Below are 24663 nucleotides of genomic sequence, written 5' to 3'. Positions count from 1 at the left end.
CTGTGGAGTACTGGGAGTACTGGGGTGTCCTTCTGTTCCTCCAAAGGTGATTTTTATGCTCCTTTGATGTAGTCTATTTCGTTCAGTGCCGGGGAGAGGAAGCGTGTGGCGTCTAGATTGCAGCCATGATTACCTGGAAGTATGTGATTTATTATTCTTGTATATAATTCTGCCTTTTACAAATCTTTGTAAAGAGAGCCAAATTGTATAGATAAATATAAATCCACTAATTGTTCTTCCCTGTTGAGAACCCAGTCATGTCCTTTGTTATTTAAATGAAATTTGCACCTGGAAATAAGGGATAATACCTGGGCTGGATTTCATGATATATAGGATGTTTCATCTCCCCTTTAGGCTCAAGGAAGACTATAATCCACTCTTTATTAAGTTATTAAACATGTATGCCTGTGCATATCTCTTAGCAAGAGAAAAACATAGCTCACTAGCAGCTAGCACATCCAAGACCTTGGTGATGGGGAAAGGCTCCTCTACAGCCAAGATTATTGCTCATTCTCCCCAGCAAAACTCTTACATCCCATTACTGTTCTTGTGTTCTTCCTGGTTCTTAATGCCTGTCTTGGGGCTATGGCATGCATTTGGCTCTTACTGTCTCATTTAACCCTCAGGAGCATAAATTACTTTAGAGGCAGATGGAGAGGATTCTAATTTGCAATTAAATCCTCCAGACCCATCAAGATGTTTCATGCTAAGTCAGCTCCCAGAGAGGCTGCAGAGATATTCATCTTTCTGGGTGCACCATATTAGGAAGGACATCGATAAGCTGAAAGATTCTGCCATAGGAGAATGGAAGAAACTACAAAAGCTTAGCTTGGAGAAGATAAGATTTGGGCATGGGAAGATACTTGTCTGTAAATATTTGAAGTTCTTTCACATCAAAATGGGCTTAACTTAGTTCCAAAGAACAGAACCAATCATTCAAAAAGTATTTATTTATTTATAAATCCTTATTTTCTATCTTAAAATCTATACTAAATATCAGTTTCAAAACAGAAGAGAAGTAAGGGCTGGACAATTGTGGTTAAGTGACTTGCCCAAGCAGAAGACTTATATTACTAGAAAATGTGAGAGGTCAAATTTGAACTCAGGACCTTCTATCTCCAGGCATGACTCTCTATCCTGAGCCACCTAACTGCCCCTCTAAAAGCATTCATTAAGTCTACTATGTGCCAGCTGGGAACTACATGGTAAGAAAAATGCAATCAAAAGAAATAATCACATTCTATTCAGGAAAAAGCAGAAAAACAAAAAGAAGCTAAAAAGTTGATGTGTATATGAGAAGGGGCACCTAGGGGAAAGGGCAGTAGAGGTGATGAAGGTACCCAACTCTACAGACCTGGTAGAAAATTCTAGTATGCAGCCAAGAAAGAAGAAATGAAGTTTAATGTAGATGCCAGGGTGGGTATAGAGTGAGTTATCACTACAATTGAAGTAACTAATAAGATATTCTTTCTCCACCCAATTCCTATCAGGTGAAAAAACTTTTTTGAAAGCAGTATGTCAGAGGTATGAAGAAGCCGTGAAGAAAGCCTGGAGTACATTCAATCAATAAAGACATTGGATTAATGGACAGCTTGCCATACCCTATGGTTTCTTTGCAAAATAGCTAGATATTTCAGAATTGGCCATTCCAAGATCTGTCCAGCAAATAATGGGAAAAATCCAAGTTAGTTGGCATCTAGGTAACACAATGGATAGAGCACCAGGTCTAGAATTGGCAGGACTCAGGTTCAAATCTAGCTTCAGATGGTTCCTAGCTATGTGACCTTAGGCAAGTTACGTTACCTCACTTACCTATGCTGCTCTTATGTCTTATAATTGATACTATGAAAGAAGGTAATGTTTTTTTAATGCAATATACTTTTGATTTCATTGGTATAGAGGAAGGATTCTTATCCTTTGTGGCAGCTAGGTGGCTCAGTGGATAGAGAGACAGACTTTGAGACAGGAGGTTCTGGTTTCAAATTTAGCTTTTCACATGTCTCAGCTATGTGACCCTGGGCAATTCACTTAATGGCAGTTACCTAGCCCTTTCCACTCTTCTGCCTTGTAATGGATATTTAGAATTGATTCTAAGACAGAAGGTAAGGATTAAAAATAAAGTCTTAGTCAAGTGCCTGAGAAGGAATTGCTTGGAGATTAGAGTAAGGAAAGAAGAACTTATTCTTCTCTTCTCTGGTCTCACTTCTTCCCCTTTTGATCAGAGGAATACTGACAGTTGTGAAAGTCGTGGGAAATTTTGTGAGAATCAAACAAACCTTAGCCAATTAGTATTTTTTCAAACTTTTTTGTTGAGATTTTGTTGGTTGAATTAATATAAATGTCGCCCTTTTGAATCATTCTTTGATCTCAGTCAGTTCATGGATTCTATTCAAAGGTAAGTCATATTTGGTCACATAAGACAAATTTGGTGGCATGTGCCTATTGTCTACCTTTACTGTTGCTTGTTCAAAATATCTTATTAAAGATACCCTAGTGAGTCAATTTGTACAATCCATTGTGTATTTTCCACACATTCTAATAATTGAATGAGCACTGAAATAAGGTAAAATCATTTTTTCTTATGTCTGTAAACAATTGAATTCCATAAATTAATATTCCCTATTTTGTTACAGTAGTTTCAGCTGTTTATTTTTAAATTTAATAATGGTTTACAAGTAACTGTGTGGAATAATCCCATAAAACTTTTGGCTGTTTTCTAGTGATTTGTAAAAAAAGTGATATTGTTATAAAGTCTTGTCTTTGCTCTTGTTAATTTTTATATGTTTGGGCTGAAGTATTTAAATTTGTGGTCTCCAGGGATTTTAATTCTAAATCCCAAAATGAATTTAGTAAAGTAAATGTGATTTATGGTAGTTTATTTACAATAGAGTCTAAGATATTAAGGAAGTGAGAAAATGGTAGAGAGGGAGAGAGATCTCTGGCTTCCTCAGAGTCAGGTAGAAATTCTAAGGCCCTAAGGGAAAAGAGCCCCAAGACGATGGACCTTTCTTAGAGGTTTACACCTCCAGAAAGGCAGGGTCACTAAGTTAGCCTTTCACTCACCGAAGGTGACCTTCTAAAAGGAAAGCAGTCTGAGGTCTCCTGCATGTGCTCCTATAGGGGTCCAGTTCTACAGCCAAGTCCAAGTGTCCATCTTCCAGTCTCTCTTCCAGGTGACTCTTCTTCACTATATCACAAATCTCAAATCCTCAAATATCCTCCAGTCCAACTTTGAGTCAGAGTTCTTTTTATCTATTGACTCATATATCCTTGAATCTTGAATCTCTTCAAATGAATCTTCTGGCCTCTGTGGTCCTCCTTTTTGAAGAACTTTTTCTCTTGTGTCACCTCCCCTAAATTTCTTGTCTATCATACCTATCACAGCAGACACTCCTCTCCAGGACTGCCCACTCTTTAGTTCACACCTTCTTTGGTTAGACTATACCTTTTTTGGTTATATCACACCTTTAGTAGCTAGTTCATGCCTTTAGTAGTCAGTTTGCACCTTTAGTAGTTTAAAATGGGTAGATCTACTTCTAATACTGAGTTACCAACTTTGGGGGATTAAATTACGTAGTGGTTTATGATTCAATCTTCCCAATAAAGGAATAGCTAAGTACCTTCTTTGTTACAATCAGGGGATTACAATTTAATCTTTACAATGAAGGAAGAGTTAAGTGTCTTCATTGTTACAATCAGGGGAGAGCTAAATCCAATCTTCACAGTTTTAAGATGGGGAAAATAATCCACAGTGCATGTAGAAGCATAAACACCAGCTTTTAAGCATCTAAATGAATATTGTGCCAGCCAAATTACCTGGGAGGTTTTAAACTTTTTGGAAAGATTAGTAAACAAAGAATTGGGGTAGAGGGCTTTATTTTAAGTGTTTCTCTGATAATAGCTATCTATATGGCTAGGAGCAAGTCACTAAAGTTCACCAAAAACTCATTTTCCCCATTTGCAACATAAGGCCAAAAAACTTCTACTATATGTCACACAAGGTTATAGGTAAGAAATGCTTTACAAAACTTTAAAGTATGATATTAAGGATCTGCAAATAAAATTATATCTAATGTGTACATGATAGCTACCCTAAAGTATTTGAGTTATTATTATTGATATCATTGATTTTAGTATTGGTTACATCAAGTTTTTATGATGTCTAGGTAATGGTTGTTAAGTGAACAGAGTGCTAGATCTGAAGTCAGATAGACTTGGGTTTAAATTCAGACACTTAGCTATGTGACACTTGGAAAAATCACTTAGCTTCTGTCTGCCTAAGTTTCCTCATCTGTAAAATAGGGGCAAAAATAGTATCTAATGATAAACAAATAAGATGACACTTGTAAAGTTTTGAGAGCTGAGCCTGCAGTCTCTCAAAGAGAAGGGTTCTTCTGTCTAGGTAGAGTGGTCAGGTGAATAAGAGATGAGAGATGACTGAGTGCTCAGACCTGTGCTTAGGCATCACTCCATGTTCTGCCATTGCATGGATTTTGCATTTATTTTACAACTTCAGTGAGTACATGCTTTTCTGGCACACAATTTTCATGTTTCCATAGAACCTAACAACAGACTCAAAGTCTAAGGAGATAGTCAACAAAATATTGTTGCTAAGTGCAGGGTCAGAGGGTAGAATAACATGGTACAGATTTGCCAGAAGTTTTTATGCCTAGAAAAGAGGGTACTATCTAAGTGAGTAAATAAGAATCCTTAGGTTTAATTTTGTAAGTGGGATCTCCTGGTAATATTCTGGGGGGGGGGGAGACAGAGTGGGACATCTGTATTAACCCTGCAAGCCTATTGCTCTCATCTATTTTTCCTGGGGCTAAGTAAGAAGAATAATCATAGCAATTTCAATAATAAGGGGATGTTAATAAGGAAAGTTACTTAGGGGGGGGGTTTCAGTGGATGTTTTCATCCTTCCTGCAAAGCAGCCTCTAGTTTCCATGTGTGACCATGTCAAACAGTGTGGCCTTTAATGGTTCCCAGTAGTAAAGTGTTTTGCAAACATTAGAATGCTACCCAAATGGTATGCATTATTATATTTGTTATTCCTAAAAGAAGTTTGGCCTAAGTATCCATACATGAATAAAACAAGTGGATGAAGAATATCATCTATGGCATCCTATCAAATGGATAGCTCATAGAACTGGTCCATCAATACATATGTCTTAGCCTAATGATGAAGATGGACAATTGGCTACAAAACTGAGTAGGAGAAAAAAGAAGAGTAAGTTGCATTTGGGAAATGAAAAGTATTTTTATTCTCCTTGAAACAAAATCCCACTAGAAAATATCAATATATTTCCAGAGTTTATCTGAGTCCTATAATATCATAGCTTTTGGAGAATTAAATTTGAAGTTCACACAAAGGCAAATGAAGAGTTATAAGGTGGACCTGAGAGGGCTACAACATTGTATCATTAAAATTATGCAAGAAGAAAGATTAAATATTATTCAGAAAAGGGGCAAGTCTATTATGAAATGAGAGTGAGTGATAACTGACAGCCCAGAAATTTTTCTCTCATCTACTCAATGTAAAATGATCTAGAAAAAGATCATTGGGTAGAAGCTTCATAAAAGCAGATGGATATGAATTCAGCAAGATAAGAATGAGCTAGTGAATATTGGCTGTTGAAGCAAGGGCTCACAACTTCAAAAAAAATATCAGAACAAATTGTGGGATATGATAATAATGGAACACTCTTGTTCTAATAGAATCGATGACCAGGGTTACTTTAGAATAACCTCAAAAGACATATAAACTGTAAAAAGGAGGTTGATGTGATTAAAATAAAGGTCTCTTTCCACTGTCTTAGGTGGTATTTCAATGGAGTTCATATGGAGTTTCTGGAGAAGGATCTGAATGTGGGGGAGAGATTGGGGTTTGAATGAGATAGCACTTACTCTCCTTTTACCTCTTTTGAGAGAAGCTATTGGCAATAGCTGCATAGGTATATTGAGGTTCCCTGAGGAAAATGGGAGGTGGAGAGTTGAAGATAGGTCTCCCTCACCAAATAAACTGAGGGGTAACCTCAGATTGTCCGGCACAGAGAGAATTCGGAGTCAAAACTCGATGAAGGCTTTGCCTCAGTGGGGGAATAGCCTTAGATAGCTCTCTGTTGATCTTGGTTCAGACACCAACTAAAATATAGCCCAAGGAGCTAGACTAATCTGACTGCTGTTTATAAGTTTAATAGTGGAACCAAGGCAAATTGGGAGAAGGGAAGTGGGGCTCAGTGTCCCTAATGGTAACCTAATGCCATCTCTCACCTGGGCAGTTTAATTTAGCAGACCCAGGTTTCTACATCCTGATCTCCAACTAAATAGTTTAAACTATTTAATATAGATATCTAGCCAAAGAATCTATGAATAGATGTGCTAGAGGGCTGGAGGGGAAAGAGAGTTGGGCTCTCTCCTCAGTGAGTCTTTCTGGATTTGAGGGATTTTCTCCTTAGTAGAGATATTGTTGGAGAGATCAGACATATGATGGCTCTGGAGAAGAACTTAAATGTTGACACAGGATATTCTCCTATGGCTTTTGGTGAGATCCTCAGCTAGGAAACACATCCTCCTAGGTCCAGGTCTCAGCTCAAAAGGCCAACAATTCCATATAAATCTCTCTCAGGTCAGTTTTCCTTTCCCAGCATGCCTCGCTCTCCAATGGACGTTTTCTGTCACTCATCCCTGATGCAAAGATGGCAGAATCCTCTCATGCAATGATTATTACAATAAACCAGTGCAAAGGAAAGCGAATTGAAACAGGAAAACATTGTACATAATAACCAATATTGCATGATGACCAGTTGTGAATGACTTAGCTATTATCAGTAATACAAAGATCCAAGACAACTCCAAGACTCATGATAAAAATTCTATCTATTTCCAGAGAAGAGCTGATTGAATCTGAAAATAGACTGAAGCATATCATTCTTCACTTTAATTTTTTCATGCTTTTATGTTTTCTTCCACAACTTGATCAACATGAATCTGTTTTATATGATAGCACCTATATAATCTATATTTAAGTGCTTGGTATCTAAGGTGGGAGTAAGGTGGAGGGAGGGAGAGAATTTGGAACTCCAAACATTAGAAAAAGAATGTTATGAAGTGTGTTTACATGCAATTGGGAAAAATAGAATATTACTGGAGTTAAAGAATAATAATAAAACATATAACATTTATGGAAATAGCCACAATCTGACATTTTCATATGTGAAATTATTTGTTATCTGGCTGTTGTGACAATTTATTCTGATTCTGATTATGATGAAGCAATTGAAAACATAGGAGACTCTTTATCAGTAGAAGAAATACTGTATATTGTAGGAGTTAATAGTTATGAATAATTTTGTAAGAAATATGACTTCAAGGACAGTGATACTGAATTGGAAGTAATATGATAGAGAACTTGGTACCAGGACTGATTTAAGTTCTATAGGGTAGCAAACAACACAAAACCTTATAAGAACCCAGACTGGTACTAGGCATAAGATCTGACACATAATCCACGAAGAAACCTTAATCAAATCAAGAAAACCCCTAAACCATAGTGACAATCCCTGACTGAAAAAAAAAACTGAGACAAGTCCATGAACCCCAATAAATATAGATGAGAAACATCTAAGATGCCTTCAGAGCATCTTACCCAAACAAAAAGTATTACATGAAACTGAAATAAAATAATGCCCAAGACAGATAGTATAAATTTGGGTTAGTTAGATCAGGGAGGATTAGTGTAGCCTGTGAAACACAGGAGAAGTGGTTCCTTGTGGAACCTGGGAGTTTATTTGGGTGGATGTAGAATCCCTTAGAATTACTAAATTTTTATTAATTTAAATTTAATACATTTATTTATTTAAATTTATTTGAATTTATATGAAATTATTAAATTTCATTCTCAAGCCTAGACTAAAATATCATTAACCTCTACAATAAACCACATAGGAATAGAATAATTGCCTTATAATCAAACATTAAGAATCATACCTACATTCATTACATTAAAAAAAAGAATCTCATTTGCACACATGAGGATGGCACAAACATCCTGTATAAAGTTCCACTCACATGCATCAACATATTCACTCTTACATGTACGCACACGTTAATCTTATACACACATGATCCTGTAGTTCTGGATACCTGAGATCATCTTTCAAAGTGAGATGACAGGCAAGTATGTATCCTGTAAAGGAGAAGGCACCCCGGACCTGTGACAAACTTCAAGCAATACCAATGGATGGAAGATACACAGACAACTAGAAAGAACTTTGAATCAAAGATATTATGGGTAATGAATTTCAGAAAAATGGGTCACATAAGATTAATCACTGATCACATTAGCTTCAATATAGGGAAGTACATTCACATGCACATTGGAATAAATATGTATCCACCACAACATATCTAGAACATGAACAAATTTTACACTGACATTAGGGTCTGTGCTATAAATAAGGACAACCCAAAATTGTATATCTGTAAGTAAATCTCTACTATCAGAGGATATATATGTACATATGTATTTAAATAACATGTGACATATGTAAATATGTACAAATAGCAGACATATATAGCATAATAATGATATAATCCTGTAATATAGATAGAAAGGAGAGTTAAAATACTAACTTTTAATAGACAAGAACAGAGTAGTTTAGGTTGGAAAAGGGAATATTGTAACTAGAGAAGGTAACATAAGGACAAAATAAATCAGATTTCATTAGATACAAGTTTATATATATATATATATATATATATATATATATATATATATATACCTATAAATGTTATGAATTGTTACATTGGAATTAGCATTATATAAGGCATAGGATAGTTCAATTTTACTTAAGATTTGAATTTTATATTGATTGCAATAGGAATGATTTTTGTATTAAGAAATTATTATATTGTAAAATTTTTATTGGCACATAATCCTAACCCTCTTCCCACAACTCAGTCTTAGCATAAGATAGGAATTTAAATTATCAAATAGACAGATTAGGATAAGATTTATTCTTTTGGGCCAGGGGGGAGGTTAGATGGGAACAATAAGTAGCATAGATAGATTAGAATAAACATAGAAGATAAGTAACTGACATGGGCCAGGGTAGCACCACTCGAACAACAGGAAATGGAGGATTTGTGACAGAGGCTGGCACTAGGGAAAAAGTGCCCAACTGAAGAGTATGTGAAATTGATCACCTTGATGGGGGAGGGATCCCAGGAGTAGAATCAAGAGGAGGAGGAGACTCTGGTTTGGAGAACAGTGAGGGTCTCTCAGTCTTGAGAAGCCAAAGAGAGAAGGTGGGAAAAAGACTTTCTCCTGACGGTTACCCATTTTCCTGCTGGTGACTGGAAATCTTCCCCCCCAATATTTCCCAATTGAAGGGACTTTCTGAAGAGACACCTGATCAGACTTTACCTCAGCTCCTGTTGCCCAGGGGTGAGTCAACCTGACTTTCTCTCAGGGGACTCAGGCTGCCAAGGCCTGAGTAACCCCCAAACTCATGGAGGGAGGGGAAAGGGTTTAGATAGAGACAGGGACCCCCTTTGCCACATTTCCTTTTTTTTTCATTCTTCCCTGCCCCTATTCCTTTTGTATTATCTGATTGAGTTAACATTAAAAGTTATCTGTTCCCCAAGCTGAGTGTGAGTGAACGGATCAAGGGGAGACCTTTTGGTTTCGAGTAGTGGAGGGGGAACAAGAGGGACAAGAGCAAATTAGGGAGGGAAGCTTTAGCTAAGGAGGGCAGGTAGAAGGGGGAAAATCTTCAACCCTCTTCTCCTCTCTCTGAGCTAACCCGTTACATCTGCTATCTTCCCTGAACCCTGCTTTTTGGAAAAGGGGGGTCTCCTCTCTTTCTGCCTCTCCTTACCAAAAGCCCAAGCTTCCCTTGGGGGTACAAAACTTCTCTTCTTTTATCTTTTTTTTAATACACTATTATAGATGCTACTCAGGTGGCATGAATAGATATAAAAAAAGAAATATCAGAAATTGGGATGATGTTGTTTAGCCTGAAGGAGAGAAGACTTACAGGGAACAGAAAACTATCTTCAACTATTTGAAGGTCTCTTATGCAGAAGACAAGATAGAGTTATTCTTACTGGATCTAAAAGGAAGAATTAGGTGCAATAGTAGGAGATCATAAAGAAGCAAATTCATATTCATCAAAAGGTAAAAAAAAAACAAAAAACTTCCCAACAAATAAAGCTTATTAGGTGTTTTTTGCGTAGTAGTAAAACTCTTCATTGGAAGTCTTAGAGCAAATACTGGAAAATCACATCCTCAGCATTCAAAGTGAAGTTTCTAATTCATCTACAAGTCAAACTATAGGGCTACTGAGTCTCTTTAAAACTCTAATATCCTGTCTGTGATTATTTATTATCTGAAGTCAAAGGAACGGTCTAGATGAAATGCCAGATTGCTAGTATTAAAAGTCATTTTAGAGATCAATCTTCAAGTCCAATACCTACCTTCCTTCCACAAATGGCAGAACTAAGGTCCACATTAGAGGTGAGATGGCTTCCTCAAGCTCTTATAACAACCAGTAATAGGTCTGCTGCCTTCTAGTTCTAATTCACCAAGATGATCTTTTTGAGATTCTTGCCACATCAAAGATACAGGATTATAGGTCTTCAGAAGTCTCCCAAATGCAGTGATGCTGGATTTATCTAATAGCATCAGGAAATTAAGTGTTCCACTTAACTGAATCTTTCTCCTAAGGAATTCTTACACCCAAAACTTTTAAGCATGTTTAATGAGAAATTTACTAAAATGTATTACACACTTCCCTGACCCTTCTTAAACTGGTGATGTGGAGCATAATTTAACCTTTCCCTTGTGACTCCAGATCATCATTACAAATTTACATTCTTGCACTGTGCCATGACAGAGTTATGAGCCAGCCTTTAAAAAAAAGATCTCTCTCTGCTCTGGATGTCTGGTAATTGTCTTATCCCTTCTTCTTCTGTCATTTTTGCCAGCTTGCAACAGTCTCCTCCTATTCAGTTTCAAGTTTGCTGTTTCTCATATGCTTTGGGATGCAAACCACAGAATTGTCAGTTTGTTAAGAATTGCCTGTTCTGCAAGAGTCAATGAGACCCCAAGGAACAAAGTGAATGGTTTTATCACCTGGGCTTAGTAACAGAAATTGAAGTCCCATTCATCTGAAATCTAGGGGTGGGTCCCTGCTCTGGTGATTTGAGTTTGATAGAAGAATGATCTCTATTAAAGAACATAGTAAAATGTTACATTTTCGACTTATACGGAATGTTAGAGATCCTATCCAAAACCCTTATTTTTTTCCATATGAAGTAATCAGAGCTCAGAGAGTATAATTAATTTATTTAGGATAATATATTATTATAATTAGACCTCAGGACTCCTGACTCCTAATTGAGTATTCTTTCTTTTGCATCATTTCCTTTTCTCTTTTTTTTTAAACCCTTACCTTCCATCTTGGAGTTAATACTGTGTATTGGCTCCAAGGCAGAAGAGTGGTAAGGGATAGACAATGAGGGTCAAGTGACTTGGCCAGGGTCACACAGCTGGGAAGTGTCTGAGGCCAGATTTGTACCTAGGACCTCCCATCTCTAGGCCTCGCTCTCAATCCACTGAGCTACCCAGCTGCTCCCTCCTTTACTCTTTAAAAAAAAATGAAATATCCTAATTTTTAGGAGTAGGACCCAATTTTCACAGAAGTGATTTGAGATTATGTGTTTAGTTAACACAATGAAACCAATATAATCATGGCCAGGAAAGAGGATCTGGATGTCTAGAACAATGGTTATTATTATTATTAACAGCTCTAGTATATGTAGTAGAAGCAGAATTGCTGATCATATATTTCTTTTTTCCATCACACTTATCTGAACAGATAATCAGAACTTGATACTTTAAAATAAAGTTTTATTAATATTTTTCATTTTTATATCACTGCTTTCCCAATGTATCCTTTTCACCTTCCACTATCATAGAACCAGTCCAAGCCCTTCATTTTGCAGATGAGAAAATCAAAGATTAAATAAGAGAGGTGTCTTCTTCAGAATAGCTAGATAAGTAAGAGAGATAAGTAAGAGTTTTGAATTTCCTGTAACAAAGAATAAAAAAAGAAAAGAAAATGTCAGCAAAACCTACAAATACATAAAAAGTCTGCTGTTTGCAGTGCTACACAGCCATGTTTCCTTACCACCTCAAAGAAGCTGTGGAGGTTTTCTTTTTCATATCTCTTCTTTGGGGCCAACTAATACTAGGTATTATAATTCTATAGCATTTGAATTCAAAATTTTGCATAGGAAATTGTAATGACTCTGAGGATATCCTTCAATAGTCGACTATCTACCTCTGTTTTATTTTATATCTCACTTACAGGATTTCCATTATGAGCAATATGGGTCTTATACTGGTGGAGCACTACATGATACAGTGGAAAGAATTGGGAGTCAGAGGACCTGGATTCAAATCCTGCTGATTATTGCCTATATAATTTTGGGCAAATCGCTTTATGTGCCTTGGTTTCCTCATATGTTAAATGAGTGGTTTGGTCTAGATGGTTTCTGAGATTCCTTATAGTTCTAGATTCACAATTCAATGGTTCTCCATTTCCATTTCACTAAAAAGAAAACAGAGGCAGATTGTTGAAGCCAAAGGCCTTACCTGAGATCACATCACACAATGACAGAGCTAAATGAGACTAGAGTTTAAGTATCCTCCCACATAATCTAGTCCTTTCACCACTATCCCACTCCGGCTCCCTTTTTGGGGACAAAAAGCTTTTTAACCCTAATTAGATTACCCCAGTCACTAATTGCTAAGCAAGGTACACAGTAATTATTACCTGTTCACAGCTGCTCTTTAGGTGAAAGGAAACAACATAGACACTTCTTTAGAAACAGAAATCACAGCACCTCCTTCAATAGAAATAAACAGCAATAGCAGCATAAACCATAGCAGGGAGTAGAGATGCTCAGTAGCTGACAACAGAAATGTTCATCCTTCATTTTTGAAGAAGATCAATGTCATCTTGATTTGCCTGTAAATTGAATTGAAGTGAGGCAGAGTTGTATAAAGTCATCAACCTCACTCTAAAACAGAGTCATCTAAGTCCAGTGGCAAGACAAAAGTCAGGACACCTGGGGATGGCTGGGGATGCAGTGGATGACCCTGGCCTCTTCAATATCTGACCAAGCTCTAGGCACTCCACAGCTCCTGCTTCAGTCACTTTCACACATCATTCTCATCTGCCCATTCTGCCTAGAGAATTTTTTTTAAAACCCTTACCTTCTGTCTTGGAATTAATACTGAGTATTTCTTCCAAGGCAGAAGAGTGGTAAGGGCTTGGCAATGGGGGTCAAGTGACTTGCCCAGGGTCACACAGCTGGGAAGTGTCTGAGGCCAGATTTGAACCCAGGGCCTCCCATCTCTGGACCTGACTCTCAATCCACTGAGCCACTCAGCTGCCCGTGAGAATTTTTAACATGCTTGGGGTTGATCTCCCTCTAGATCATCACCAAGTTTGAATATTGTTCATTACTCTCAACCTGATTTAGTTTATCTGCCAAGATGGTCTTACTGGAGTGTGGATGCTGTGCATGCTATCAGTTCTTGGAGCCACAGAGGAGAGTTGAGTGAAAGATGGACACCAGAAATAATATGAGAGGCCAAATGTATTGTATACCAGGATTGCATAACTAAATCACAATTCTATGATTTTCCATTTCCAGATGCTAAAGAGGAAACTGATGTAGGTTGTTGAACCACACCAAAGACCAACTTCAAAACCTGAACAACACAAAATCCAGACTTTTGCAGAACACAGAAATTGGATAGTAGAAGCTAGAGGCAGTGATAGAGCAAAAAGATCACTGGGATAGGAACCATAAAGTCTGAGTTCTCTATTTAACTTCACTATGGGAACCTGAGCAAGACAGAGCTCCCTTTTGGATCACGGACATCTAACCTATCCTATTCTTCCTTAGAAATGTTATCATTTTTACAGTGGTGTGATCCTGGGCAAGTCATTTAAACTCTTTGTGAAATGGTAATAATAAGAACATCCACCTCACAGAGCTATGGTAAGTTATTGCTTGGGAAGTTCTTTACAGAATCTTTAAGTGTTACGTAAATGTGATCATTTGTGTTTGTTGTTGTTCAGTCATTTCAGTTGTGTCCAAATTTTGGAGACCCCATTTGGGGTTTTCTTGGCAAAAATATTGGAGTAACCACTTCCTTTTCTCACTCATTTTACAGATGAGGAAACTGAAGCAAACAGGGTTAAGTGACTTGCCCTGGAACTCCTAGCTACTAAGTATCTGGATTTTAACTTAGGAAGAAAAGTCTTTCTAACTCCTGACTTGGCATTCTATCCACTGTGCCACCTACCTTCTAACATAATTAAATGGCAACCCAGAGGTCATATGGCTAGGCATAATAGTAGATACAGGGATAAAAAACAAAGTCTTCTGAATCTTATCACAATGTTCATTCTGTAACCTTCTCCAGAGAGGGCAGGGTAACCAATAGGGCAAGACTAGGCAGGTTGCGGATTTAGACTAAAAGATGATTCTATAAGAGTTAGCATCCAGGTGCAATCTCTATCCTTCCATTGAGAGAATCAAAGAGAACTCACACACACAAAAAGAAGCAATGTAGGATAGCAATGTAGCAATCATTAAAACACACACATACACACACACAATGAACAGGTAATTATTTTCTTTGTTTCCTACCTTCCCTCATCTTCACTGGGGGCAAAAAATAAAAGCAAAACAAAACCCTTATAACAAATATACAATCATCAAACCAAACAAGTTCCAACATTGATCATATCCCCAAATAGGTCTCATTCTGCATATTGCAAGGTCCACTGAGTTGAGTTATCAGCAATTCCTGATCAGTAGTCAATAAAAAGATTGTCTCTCCATCCACAAATCTCACATCATTCAAAGTGGAGTTTCCATGGTGATCTAGAAGCAGCCAAGGACTTATTATCTCTAAAGTGCTACACTGAGCTAGTGTATATAGTTATCTGGAAGAGATCAGGGAAGTTCTGTATTCTAGTCCTGTTATATAGCTCTGATTTCTCTGCATATGATTCCTACATCTTTGGTGACTTCCGGTTAAGATGGCGGCTTAGAGAAAGCTAAAGCTCAGATCTCCGGAAAACCCTTCCCGACCGATCTCAAACTATAAGCTCCTAAGGCGCCGAAATTCAAAACGATCAACAGCACAGACCCTGGGAACCCTCCTCCTGGACCTGGACCCGGTTCAAAAGGTACGGCTCCCCTCAAAAGCCAGAACCCGAGATCACTCGGACCTCAGGGGTAGGAGCACAGAGTCCAAGGCTCCCGGAAGCCGCAGCCCGGCCGGGCTCAGAGAGCAGAACCCTCAGGGCCTTCTACCCGAGTCCCAGTGAAAGTTACTGCCTGGGGCTTCCGCTGCAGAGAGCTGGTCTAAACAACAGCAACCCTCAGGGCGGGCAAGACAGCCTCACGGGCTGGATCCTGCTATCCAAGTCTCAGTGAAAGTCCTTGCCCTCGGAGCTTGGGTTAGCTGCAGCCCATCCCCCCCGCAGGCCGACAAAACAGCCTCACGGCCAGCGATTCTGAAGGCAACTTCCAGAAAGCGAGCCGGGGGGAGAGTGTGGCCTCGTGGTCCGACCCTTCCATTCCAGTTCCAGTGAGGCATATTCAGTTTAACCCAGGGAAAGCTCATAGAACCATCTGCCCAGGACTAAAGCCTCTGATCACCAGACAGAGATAAGAAAAGCTAATCCTCCACATTCAGAGATGACAAACTCCACAGAAGCACAGAAGCCCCAAAATACCAAGAAAAATAAGAAGAAAGGGGCGACTTTAGACACATTCTATGGAGCCAAAATACAAAATACAGAGCAGATAGAAGAAGATATACAAGAAAATTCTCCAAAATCTTCCAAAGGAAATAGAAACTCTCCACAAACCCATGAAGAATTTGAATCAGAAATGACCAAAAAGATGGAAGCCCTCTGGGAGGAAAAGTGGGAAATAATGCAAAAGAAATTCATGCATCTACAAAACCAGTTTGACCAAACTGTAAAAGAAAACCAGGCTTTAAAGCAAGAACTAATAAAGCAAAGCCAAAACACCAAGAAATTAGAAGAGAACATAAAATATCTCACCGACAAGGTGATAGATCTGGAAAATAGAGGGAGAAGAGAAAATTTAAGAATAATTGGACTCCCAGAAAAGCCAGAAATAAACACCAAACTGGACATGGTGATACAAGATATAATCAAAGAAAATTGCCCAGAGATTCTAGAACAAGGGGGCAATACAGCCACTGACAGAGCTCACAGAACACCTTCTACACTAAACCCCCAAAAGACAACTCCCAGGAATGTAATTGCCAAATTCCAAAGCTATCAAACAAAAGAAAAAATCCTACAGGAAGCCAGAAAAAGACAATTTAGATATAAAGGAATACCAATCAGGGTCACACAAGACCTTGCAAGTTCTACTCTGAATGATCGTAAGGCATGGAACATGATCTTCAGAAAGGCAAGAGAGCTGGGTCTCCAACCAAGAATCAGCTACCCAGCAAAACTGACTATATACTTCCAAGGGAAAGTATGGGCATTCAACAAAATAGAAGACTTCCAACTTTTTGCAAAGAAAAGACCAGAGCTCTGTGGAAAGTTTGATACCAAAAATCAAAGAGCAAGGAATACCTGAAAAGGTAAATATTAAGGAAAGGGGAAAGATGTTATCTTCTTCTTTTACTCAAACACTCTTCTATAAGGACTACATTTATATCAATCTATGTATACTAACATATGGGGAAAATGTAATGTATAAATAGGGGGTAAAGAAAGACCAAATAGAATAATGGTTCTCACACAAAGATTCACATGGGAAGGGGAGGGGAAGAAAACTCCTATAAGAAGGAGAGGAAGAGAGGGGGGGGGGAGTTTACTTAAACCTCAATCTCAGGGAAATCAACTCTGAGAGGGAAAAACATCCAGATCCATTGGGATCTTGAATTCTATCTTACCCAACAAGGGTAAGGAGAAGGGAAAACCAAGGGGGGGGAAGGGGAGAGGGAGAACAAAAAGGGAGGGAAAGAGAGGGGGGAGGGGGAGGGAAGAAAAAGGGAGGGACTAAAAAGGGAAACATCAAGGGAGGGGACAAGGGGGACTGATTCAAAGTAAATCACTGGACTAAAAGGTAGAGCCGAAGAAGAAAAGGTTAGAATTAGGGAAGGCAATCAAAATGCCAGGGAGTCCACAAATGACAATCATAACTTTGAACGTGAATGGGATGAACTCACCCATAAAACGTAGACGAATAGCAGAATGGATCAGAATCCAAAATCCTACCATATGTTGTCTTCAAGAAACACACATGAGGCGGGTTGACACCCACAAGGTCAGAATTAAAGGATGGAGTAAGACCTTCTGGGCCTCAACTGATAGAAAGAAGGCAGGAGTGGTAATCATGATATCTGATAAAGCCAATGCAAAAATAGACCTGATCAAAAGGGATAGGGAAGGTAATTATATTTTGTTAAAAGGGACTCTAGACAATGAGGAAATATCATTAATCAACATGTATGCACCAAATAATATAGCACCCAAATTTCTAATGGAGAAACTAGGAGAATTGAAGGAAGAAATAGACAATAAAACCATACTAGTGGGAGACTTAAACCAACCATTATCAAATTTAGATAAATCAAATCAAAAAATAAATAAGAAAGAGGTAAAAGAAGTGAATGAAATCTTAGAAAAATTAGAATTAATAGACATATGGAGAAAAATAAATAGGGATAAAAAGGAATACACCTTCTTCTCAGCACCACATGGCACATTCACAAAAATTGACCATACATTAGGTCACAGAAACATAGCACACAAATGCAAAAAAGCAGAAATAATGAATGCAGCCTTCTCAGATCACAAGGCAATAAAAATAATGATTAGTAATGGTACATGGAAAACCAAATCTAAAACCAATTGGAAATTAAACAATATGATACTCCAAAACCGTTTAGTTAAAGAAGAAATCATAGAAACAATTAATAATTTCATCAAGGAAAATGACAATGGCGAAACATCCTTTCAAACCTTTTGGGATGCAGCCAAAGCGGTAATCAGAGGCAAATTCATATCCCTGAAAGCTTATATTAACAAACAAGGGAGAGCAGAGATCAATCAATTGGAAATGCAATTGAAAAAACTCGAAAGCGATCAAATTAAAAACCCCCAGCAGAAAACCAAATTAGAAATCCTAAAAATTAAGGGAGAAATTAATAAAATCGAAAGTGATAGAACTATTGATTTAATAAATAAGACAAGAAGCTGGTACTTTGAAAAAACAAACAAAATAGACAAAGTACTGGTCAATCTAATTAAAAAAAGGAAGGAAGAAAAGCAAATTCACAGCATTAAAGATGAAAAGGGGGACAGGACCTCCAATGAGGAGGAAATTAAGGCAATCATTAGAAATTACTTTGCCCAATTATATGGCAACAAATACACCAATTTAGGAGAAATGGATGAATATATACAAAAATACAAACTGCCTAGACTAACAGAAGAGGAAATAGAATTCTTAAATAATCCCATATCAGAAATTGAAATCCATCAAGCCATCAAAGAACTTCCTAAGAAAAAATCCCCAGGGCCTGATGGATTCACCTGTGAATTCTATCAAACATTCAGAGAACAGTTAATCCCAATACTATACAAACTATTTGACATAATAAGCAAAGAGGGAGTTCTACCAAACTCCTTTTACGACACAAACATGGTACTGATTCCAAAACCAGGCAGGTCAAAAACAGAGAAAGAAAACTATAGGCCAATCTCCCTAATGAATATAGATGCAAAAATCTTAAATAGGATACTAGCAAAAAGACTCCAGCAAGTGATCAGAAGGATCATTCACCATGATCAAGTAGGATTCATACCAGGGTTGCAGGGCTGGTTCAACATTAGGAAAACCATCCACATAATTGACCACATCAACAAGCAAACTAGCAAGAACCACATGATTATCTCAATAGATGCAGAAAAAGCCTTTGATAAAATACAACACCCATTCCTATTAAAAACACTAGAAAGCATAGGAATAGAAGGGTCATTCCTAAAAATAATAAACAGTATATATCTAAAACCAACAGCTAATATCATCTGCAATGGGGATAAACTAGATGCATTCCCAATAAGATCAGGAGTGAAACAAGGATGCCCATTATCACCTCTATTATTTGACATTGTATTAGAAACTCTAGCAGTAGCAATTAGAGAAGATAAAGAAATTGAAGGCATCAAAATAGGCAAGGAGGAGACCAAGTTATCACTCTTTGCAGATGACATGATGGTCTACTTAAAGAATCCTAGAGATTCAACCAAAAAGCTAATTGAAATAATCAACAACTTTAGCAAAGTTGCAGGATACAAAATAAACCCACATAAATCATCAGCTTTTCTATATATCTCCAACACAGCTCAGCAGCAAGAACTAGAAAGAGAAATCCCATTCAAAATCACCTTAGACAAAATAAAATACCTAGGAATCTATCTCCCAAGACAAACACAGGAACTATATGAACACAACTACAAAACACTCGCCACACAACTAAAACTAGACCTGAACAAATGGAAAAACATTAACTGCTCATGGATAGGACGAGCCAATATAATAAAAATGACCATCCTACCCAAACTTATTTATCTATTTAGTGCCATACCCATTGAACTACCAAAATACTTCTTCACTGATTTAGAAAAAACCATAACAAAGTTCATTTGGAAGAACAAAAGATCAAGGATATCCAGGGAAATAATGAAAAAAAAACACATACGATGGGGGCCTTGCAGTCCCTGACCTCAAACTATATTACAAAGCAGCAGTCATCAAAACAATTTGGTACTGGCTAAGAAACAGAAAGGAAGATCAGTGGAATAGACTGGGGGAAAACGACCTCAGCAAGACAGTATACGATAAACCCAAAGATCCCAGCTTTTGGGACAAAAATCCACTATTCGATAAAAACTGCTGGGAAAATTGGAAGACAGTGTGGGAGAGACTAGGAATAGATCAACACCTCACACCCTACACCAAGATAAATTCAAAATGGGTGAGTGACTTAAACATAAAGAAGGAAACCATAAGTAAATTGGGTAAACACAGAATAGTATACATGTCAGACCTTTGGGAGGGTAAAGGCTTTAAAACCAAGCAAGATATAGAAAGAATCACAAAATGTAAAATAAATAATTTTGACTACATCAAACTAAAAAGCTTTTGTACAAACAAAACCAATATAACTAAAATCAGAAAGGAAAGAACAAATTGGGAAAAAATCTTCATAGAAACCTCTGACAAAGGTTTAATTACTCATATTTATAATGAGCTAAATCAATTGTACAAAAAATCAAGCCATTCTCCAATTGATAAATGGGCAAGGGAAATGGATAGGCAGTTCTCAGATAAAGAAATCAAAACTATTAACAAGCACATGAAGAAGTGCTCTACATCTCTTATAATCAGAGAGATGCAAATCAAAACAACTCTGAGGTATCACCTCACACCTAGCAGATTGGCTAACATTACAGCAAAGGAAAGTAATGAATGCTGGAGGGGATGTGGCAAAGTAGGGACATTAATTCATTGCTGGTGGAGTTGTGAATTGATCCAACCATTCTGGAGGGCAATTTGGAACTATGCCCAAAGGGCGACAAAAGAATATCTACCCTTTGACCCAGCCATAGCACTGCTGGGTCTGTACCCCAAAGAGATAATGGACAAAAAGACTTGTACAAAAATATTCATAGCTGCGCTCTTTGTGGTGGCCAAAAACTGGAAAATGAGGGGATGCCCATCAATTGGGGAATGGCTGAACAAACTGTGGTATATGTTGGTGATGGAGTACTATTGTGCTAAAAGGAATAATAAAGTGGAGAAGTTCCATGGAGACTGGAACAACCTCCAGGAAGTGATGCAGAGCGAGAGGAGCAGAACCAGGAGAACATTGTACACAGAGACTAATACACTGTGGTATAATCGAACGTAATGGACTTCTCCATTAGTGGCGGTGTAATGTCCCTGAACAACTTGCAGGGATCCAGGAGAAAAAAACACCATTCATAAGCAAAGGATAAACTATGGGAGTGGAAACACCGAGGAAAAGCAACTGCCTGAATACAGAGGTTGAGGGGACATGACAGAGGACAGACTCTAAATGAACACTCTAGTGCAAATACTATCAACAAAGCAATGGGTTCAAATCAAGAAAACATCTAATGCCCAGTGGACTTACGCGTCGGCTATGGGGGGTGGGGGGGAGGAAAAGAAAATGATCTTTAACGAATAATGCTTGGAAATGATCAAATAAAATATATTTTAAAAAAAATGATTCCTACATCTTTGTATCACTGACCCTTTCCTCTTTTCTGAGGTCCAATTTCAATGATCTAAGGGTCTTTTCAAAGTCAACATGTTCAAAATCTAAACCCATTATCTTTCCCCCAAATACTACTTCACTTTCAAACTTCCCCACTTCTTTTATGGATACTACCTCATTTTCATCACCTAGATTTGAAACATCAGCTCTCCACAACCATTTATCTGTTATATCTTATCAATTTCATTCTTTCTATTTCTCTTTTCCCCTTCACTAGACCTCATCACCTCCAGATTGGACTATTGAATAGCTTTCTAACTGGTCTTCTTAAATCTATTCATTCTCTTCTTCTATACGCCTTCAAGAAAATTGCCAAAATGAAATTCCTAAAGGTCTGAACATGTCATTTCTCTTGTCAAGCAAGTGAATGACTCTGCTTTGCCTTTAGGCTATAATGTAAACACATATTTTGATTTAAAAATTTTCACAATCTGTCAAGCTCAACTTTATAGGCTAATCAGTTTAATTCCTAGATAAATTGATATATTAATCCTACTTATATACTGAATACCCTAGCCAAACTAGCCTGCTTGCTAGGTATTTGTTTCCCATATTCAGCTATGCAGCCTTGTATTTCCTGCCTCTATGATTTTGCCCAGTCTGTCCTTTATGTTTAGAATGCTCTCCTTTTTCTTATCCTCCTCTTGAAACCACTCTCTCTTAAATGAAATTAAATTCAGTTCAATTAACATCAATTAACACTGATTAATTAATTAAGGTAATTAATTAATTAACACCAATTAATTAATAAAATAAATTACTATATTCCAGGCACTATGCTAACACTGAGGATACAAATAGGAAAAAGAAAGACAATATTTGCCCTCAACAATTTAATGGGGAAAAAACATAATAGGAAACTGAAAAATGAGGCAGTAGGAGAAGGAGGAATAGGATATCAGGGATATTTATAGAAGTGAAACCAAGCAGAACAGTGATAGTGAAGAATAGAGAACCCTTCAAACCTCAGTACAAAAGCTACCTTCTTCAAGAGGCTTTTCCTGATTTTCCCAGTTGGTAGCACCTTCTTCCTAGTCACTTTTCAAATAGTTTTTACATGTATTATGGACTTACTGGTGAATACATTATATCATGATAATGTACAATATAGATTGTAATCTCTGTTGAGATGAGGATATTCACTTTGTAGTTATATCTCTAGTACCTAGCAAAATGTTTATTGATGAAATGATTTACTATTACTTATTTGAATTTTTCAGATGTCTTCAAAAATTAAATTTGATCTCTTAGCCCTTCTGAGTGCTTAAAAAAAAAAAAACAACCCAGAGGCATCTAGGTGGCTCTGTGAGTCAGACCTGGAGAGGGGAGGTCCTGGGTTTAAAGATGGCCTCAGATACTTCTTATCTGGGTGATCCTGGACAAGTCATTTAACCCCAGTTGCCTATCTTTATCACTTTTCTGACTTGGAATCAATACTTAACATTAATTCTAAGTTGGAAGTAAGGGTTAAGAAAAAGAAGCCCAAAACATTTATATCTGGCTTTTGTTTTCAATTTTTGGCAGTAATAATGCTTGATAGACTAGCTCAATATAATAATGTTTCACCTTGCTACTATAGTTATTTTATACCTAAGACTTTATAACCTTTGCCTTATGTGAAAACTTAACAAGAAAAAATGGGTAGATAAAAAAAGGCATATTTGGACTCAGCCTAAGGAAATACATCCTAACAATTCAAGATATTCAGAAATGTGTTGTCAAAAAGGGGAAAAAAAGGAATAAGAAAGAAATGTTCTGTTTCAGAAAGTAGTGCATTCTCTTCAACTGAAGTTTTCTAAGAAAATACTGGATGCCCATATGCTGGGCATATTGGAAGGGAATTTTATTCAGATATGGATTGGATTAAGTTAGTCTTTGAGCTTTCTTCCAATTCAGAGATTCTGGCATTCTGTTTAACAGTAAAAAGCAACCAAAGTCGTATTTTTTTGCCATCATTTCCACAACTGACAGACACTACCACCGTCAATTTAAATTAGTCAATAAGCATTTATTAAATACTCATAATATGTCAGGCACAATGCTGAGCACTGAATATTCAAAGAATGAAACAAATATTATTCCTTCCCCTCAAAGATCTCACATTCATGTGAGCAAAACAGCATGCAAATAACTGCACAGACAAGATATATAGAGTATAAATGGAAAGCAATGCATAGAGAAGGGACTAGCTGGAGAAAGGAATGAGAGAACATTATACAGAAGGAGGAATTTGAGCTGGGACTTCCAGGAAGCCCAGGGAGCCAGGAGGTAGAGGGGAAGAGGGAAAGCATTGTAAAGCTGGGGGACAAACATTGAAAAGGAATAGAGTTGGGAAATGGGGTGCTGTGCATGAGAAATAGCAAATAGGATAGCATAGCTGAATTGGAGAGTTTATGGGTGAGACTAAGATATTCAAAGTATGGAAAGGTAAGAAAGAGGAAGACTGTGAAGGACTTTAAATACTAAATGGATCCTTTTTATTAAAATAAAAATTAACCCTTACCTTCTGTTTTAGAACCAAAATGAAGCATCAGTTCCAATGAAGAAGAGCAGTAAAGACTAGGCAGTTGGGATTAAGTGACCTGCTCATGGTCACATAGCTAAAAAGTGTCTGAGGCTAAAATTGAACCCAGGACTTCCCCTCTAAAAGTGAGTCCTTTTATAGCGATTCCTGAGAAAATAGGGAGCTCTAAAAGTATATTGAGTAAAGAGAGAGGAGAACATGGTCAGATTTGTACTTTAAGAGAATCACTATGGCAATTGAGTGAAATGACTTGAGGAGACTAGACAAGGAATTGATTAGAATACCATTGTAGGAGTATTTAGGTGGCTCAGTAGATACAGAGTCAGTCCTAGAAATGGGAGCTCCTATGTTCAAATCTGACCTCATATACTTCCTAGCTATGTGACTCTGCTAAAGTCAGTTAACCTGAATTACATAGCACCTACTGCTCTTCTGCCTTGGTCCCAAACCTTAGTATTAATTCTAAGATTGAAGGTAAGGGTTAAAAAAAAGACAATCATAATAGTTTGGGCTTGAGGCAATGATGGTGTATTATGTGAAAAAGAGAGCATGTATGAAAGTGAAGATAGCAATGATAAGACAATAGAATAGATAGATGTGAGTGAGAAGTTGGAGATAATACTGTGATTGGAAGCTTCATGACTCTAAGGGTGGTCATGTTCTCAGCAGTAATAAGGAAGTTGTGAAT

This window comes from Monodelphis domestica, chromosome 3 (genome assembly GCF_027887165.1).
Source record: "Monodelphis domestica isolate mMonDom1 chromosome 3, mMonDom1.pri, whole genome shotgun sequence".
NCBI lineage: Eukaryota > Metazoa > Chordata > Mammalia > Didelphimorphia > Didelphidae > Monodelphis > Monodelphis domestica.
The sequence above is the reverse complement of the archived record's forward strand: the minus strand, read 5'-3'. Positions refer to the sequence as shown.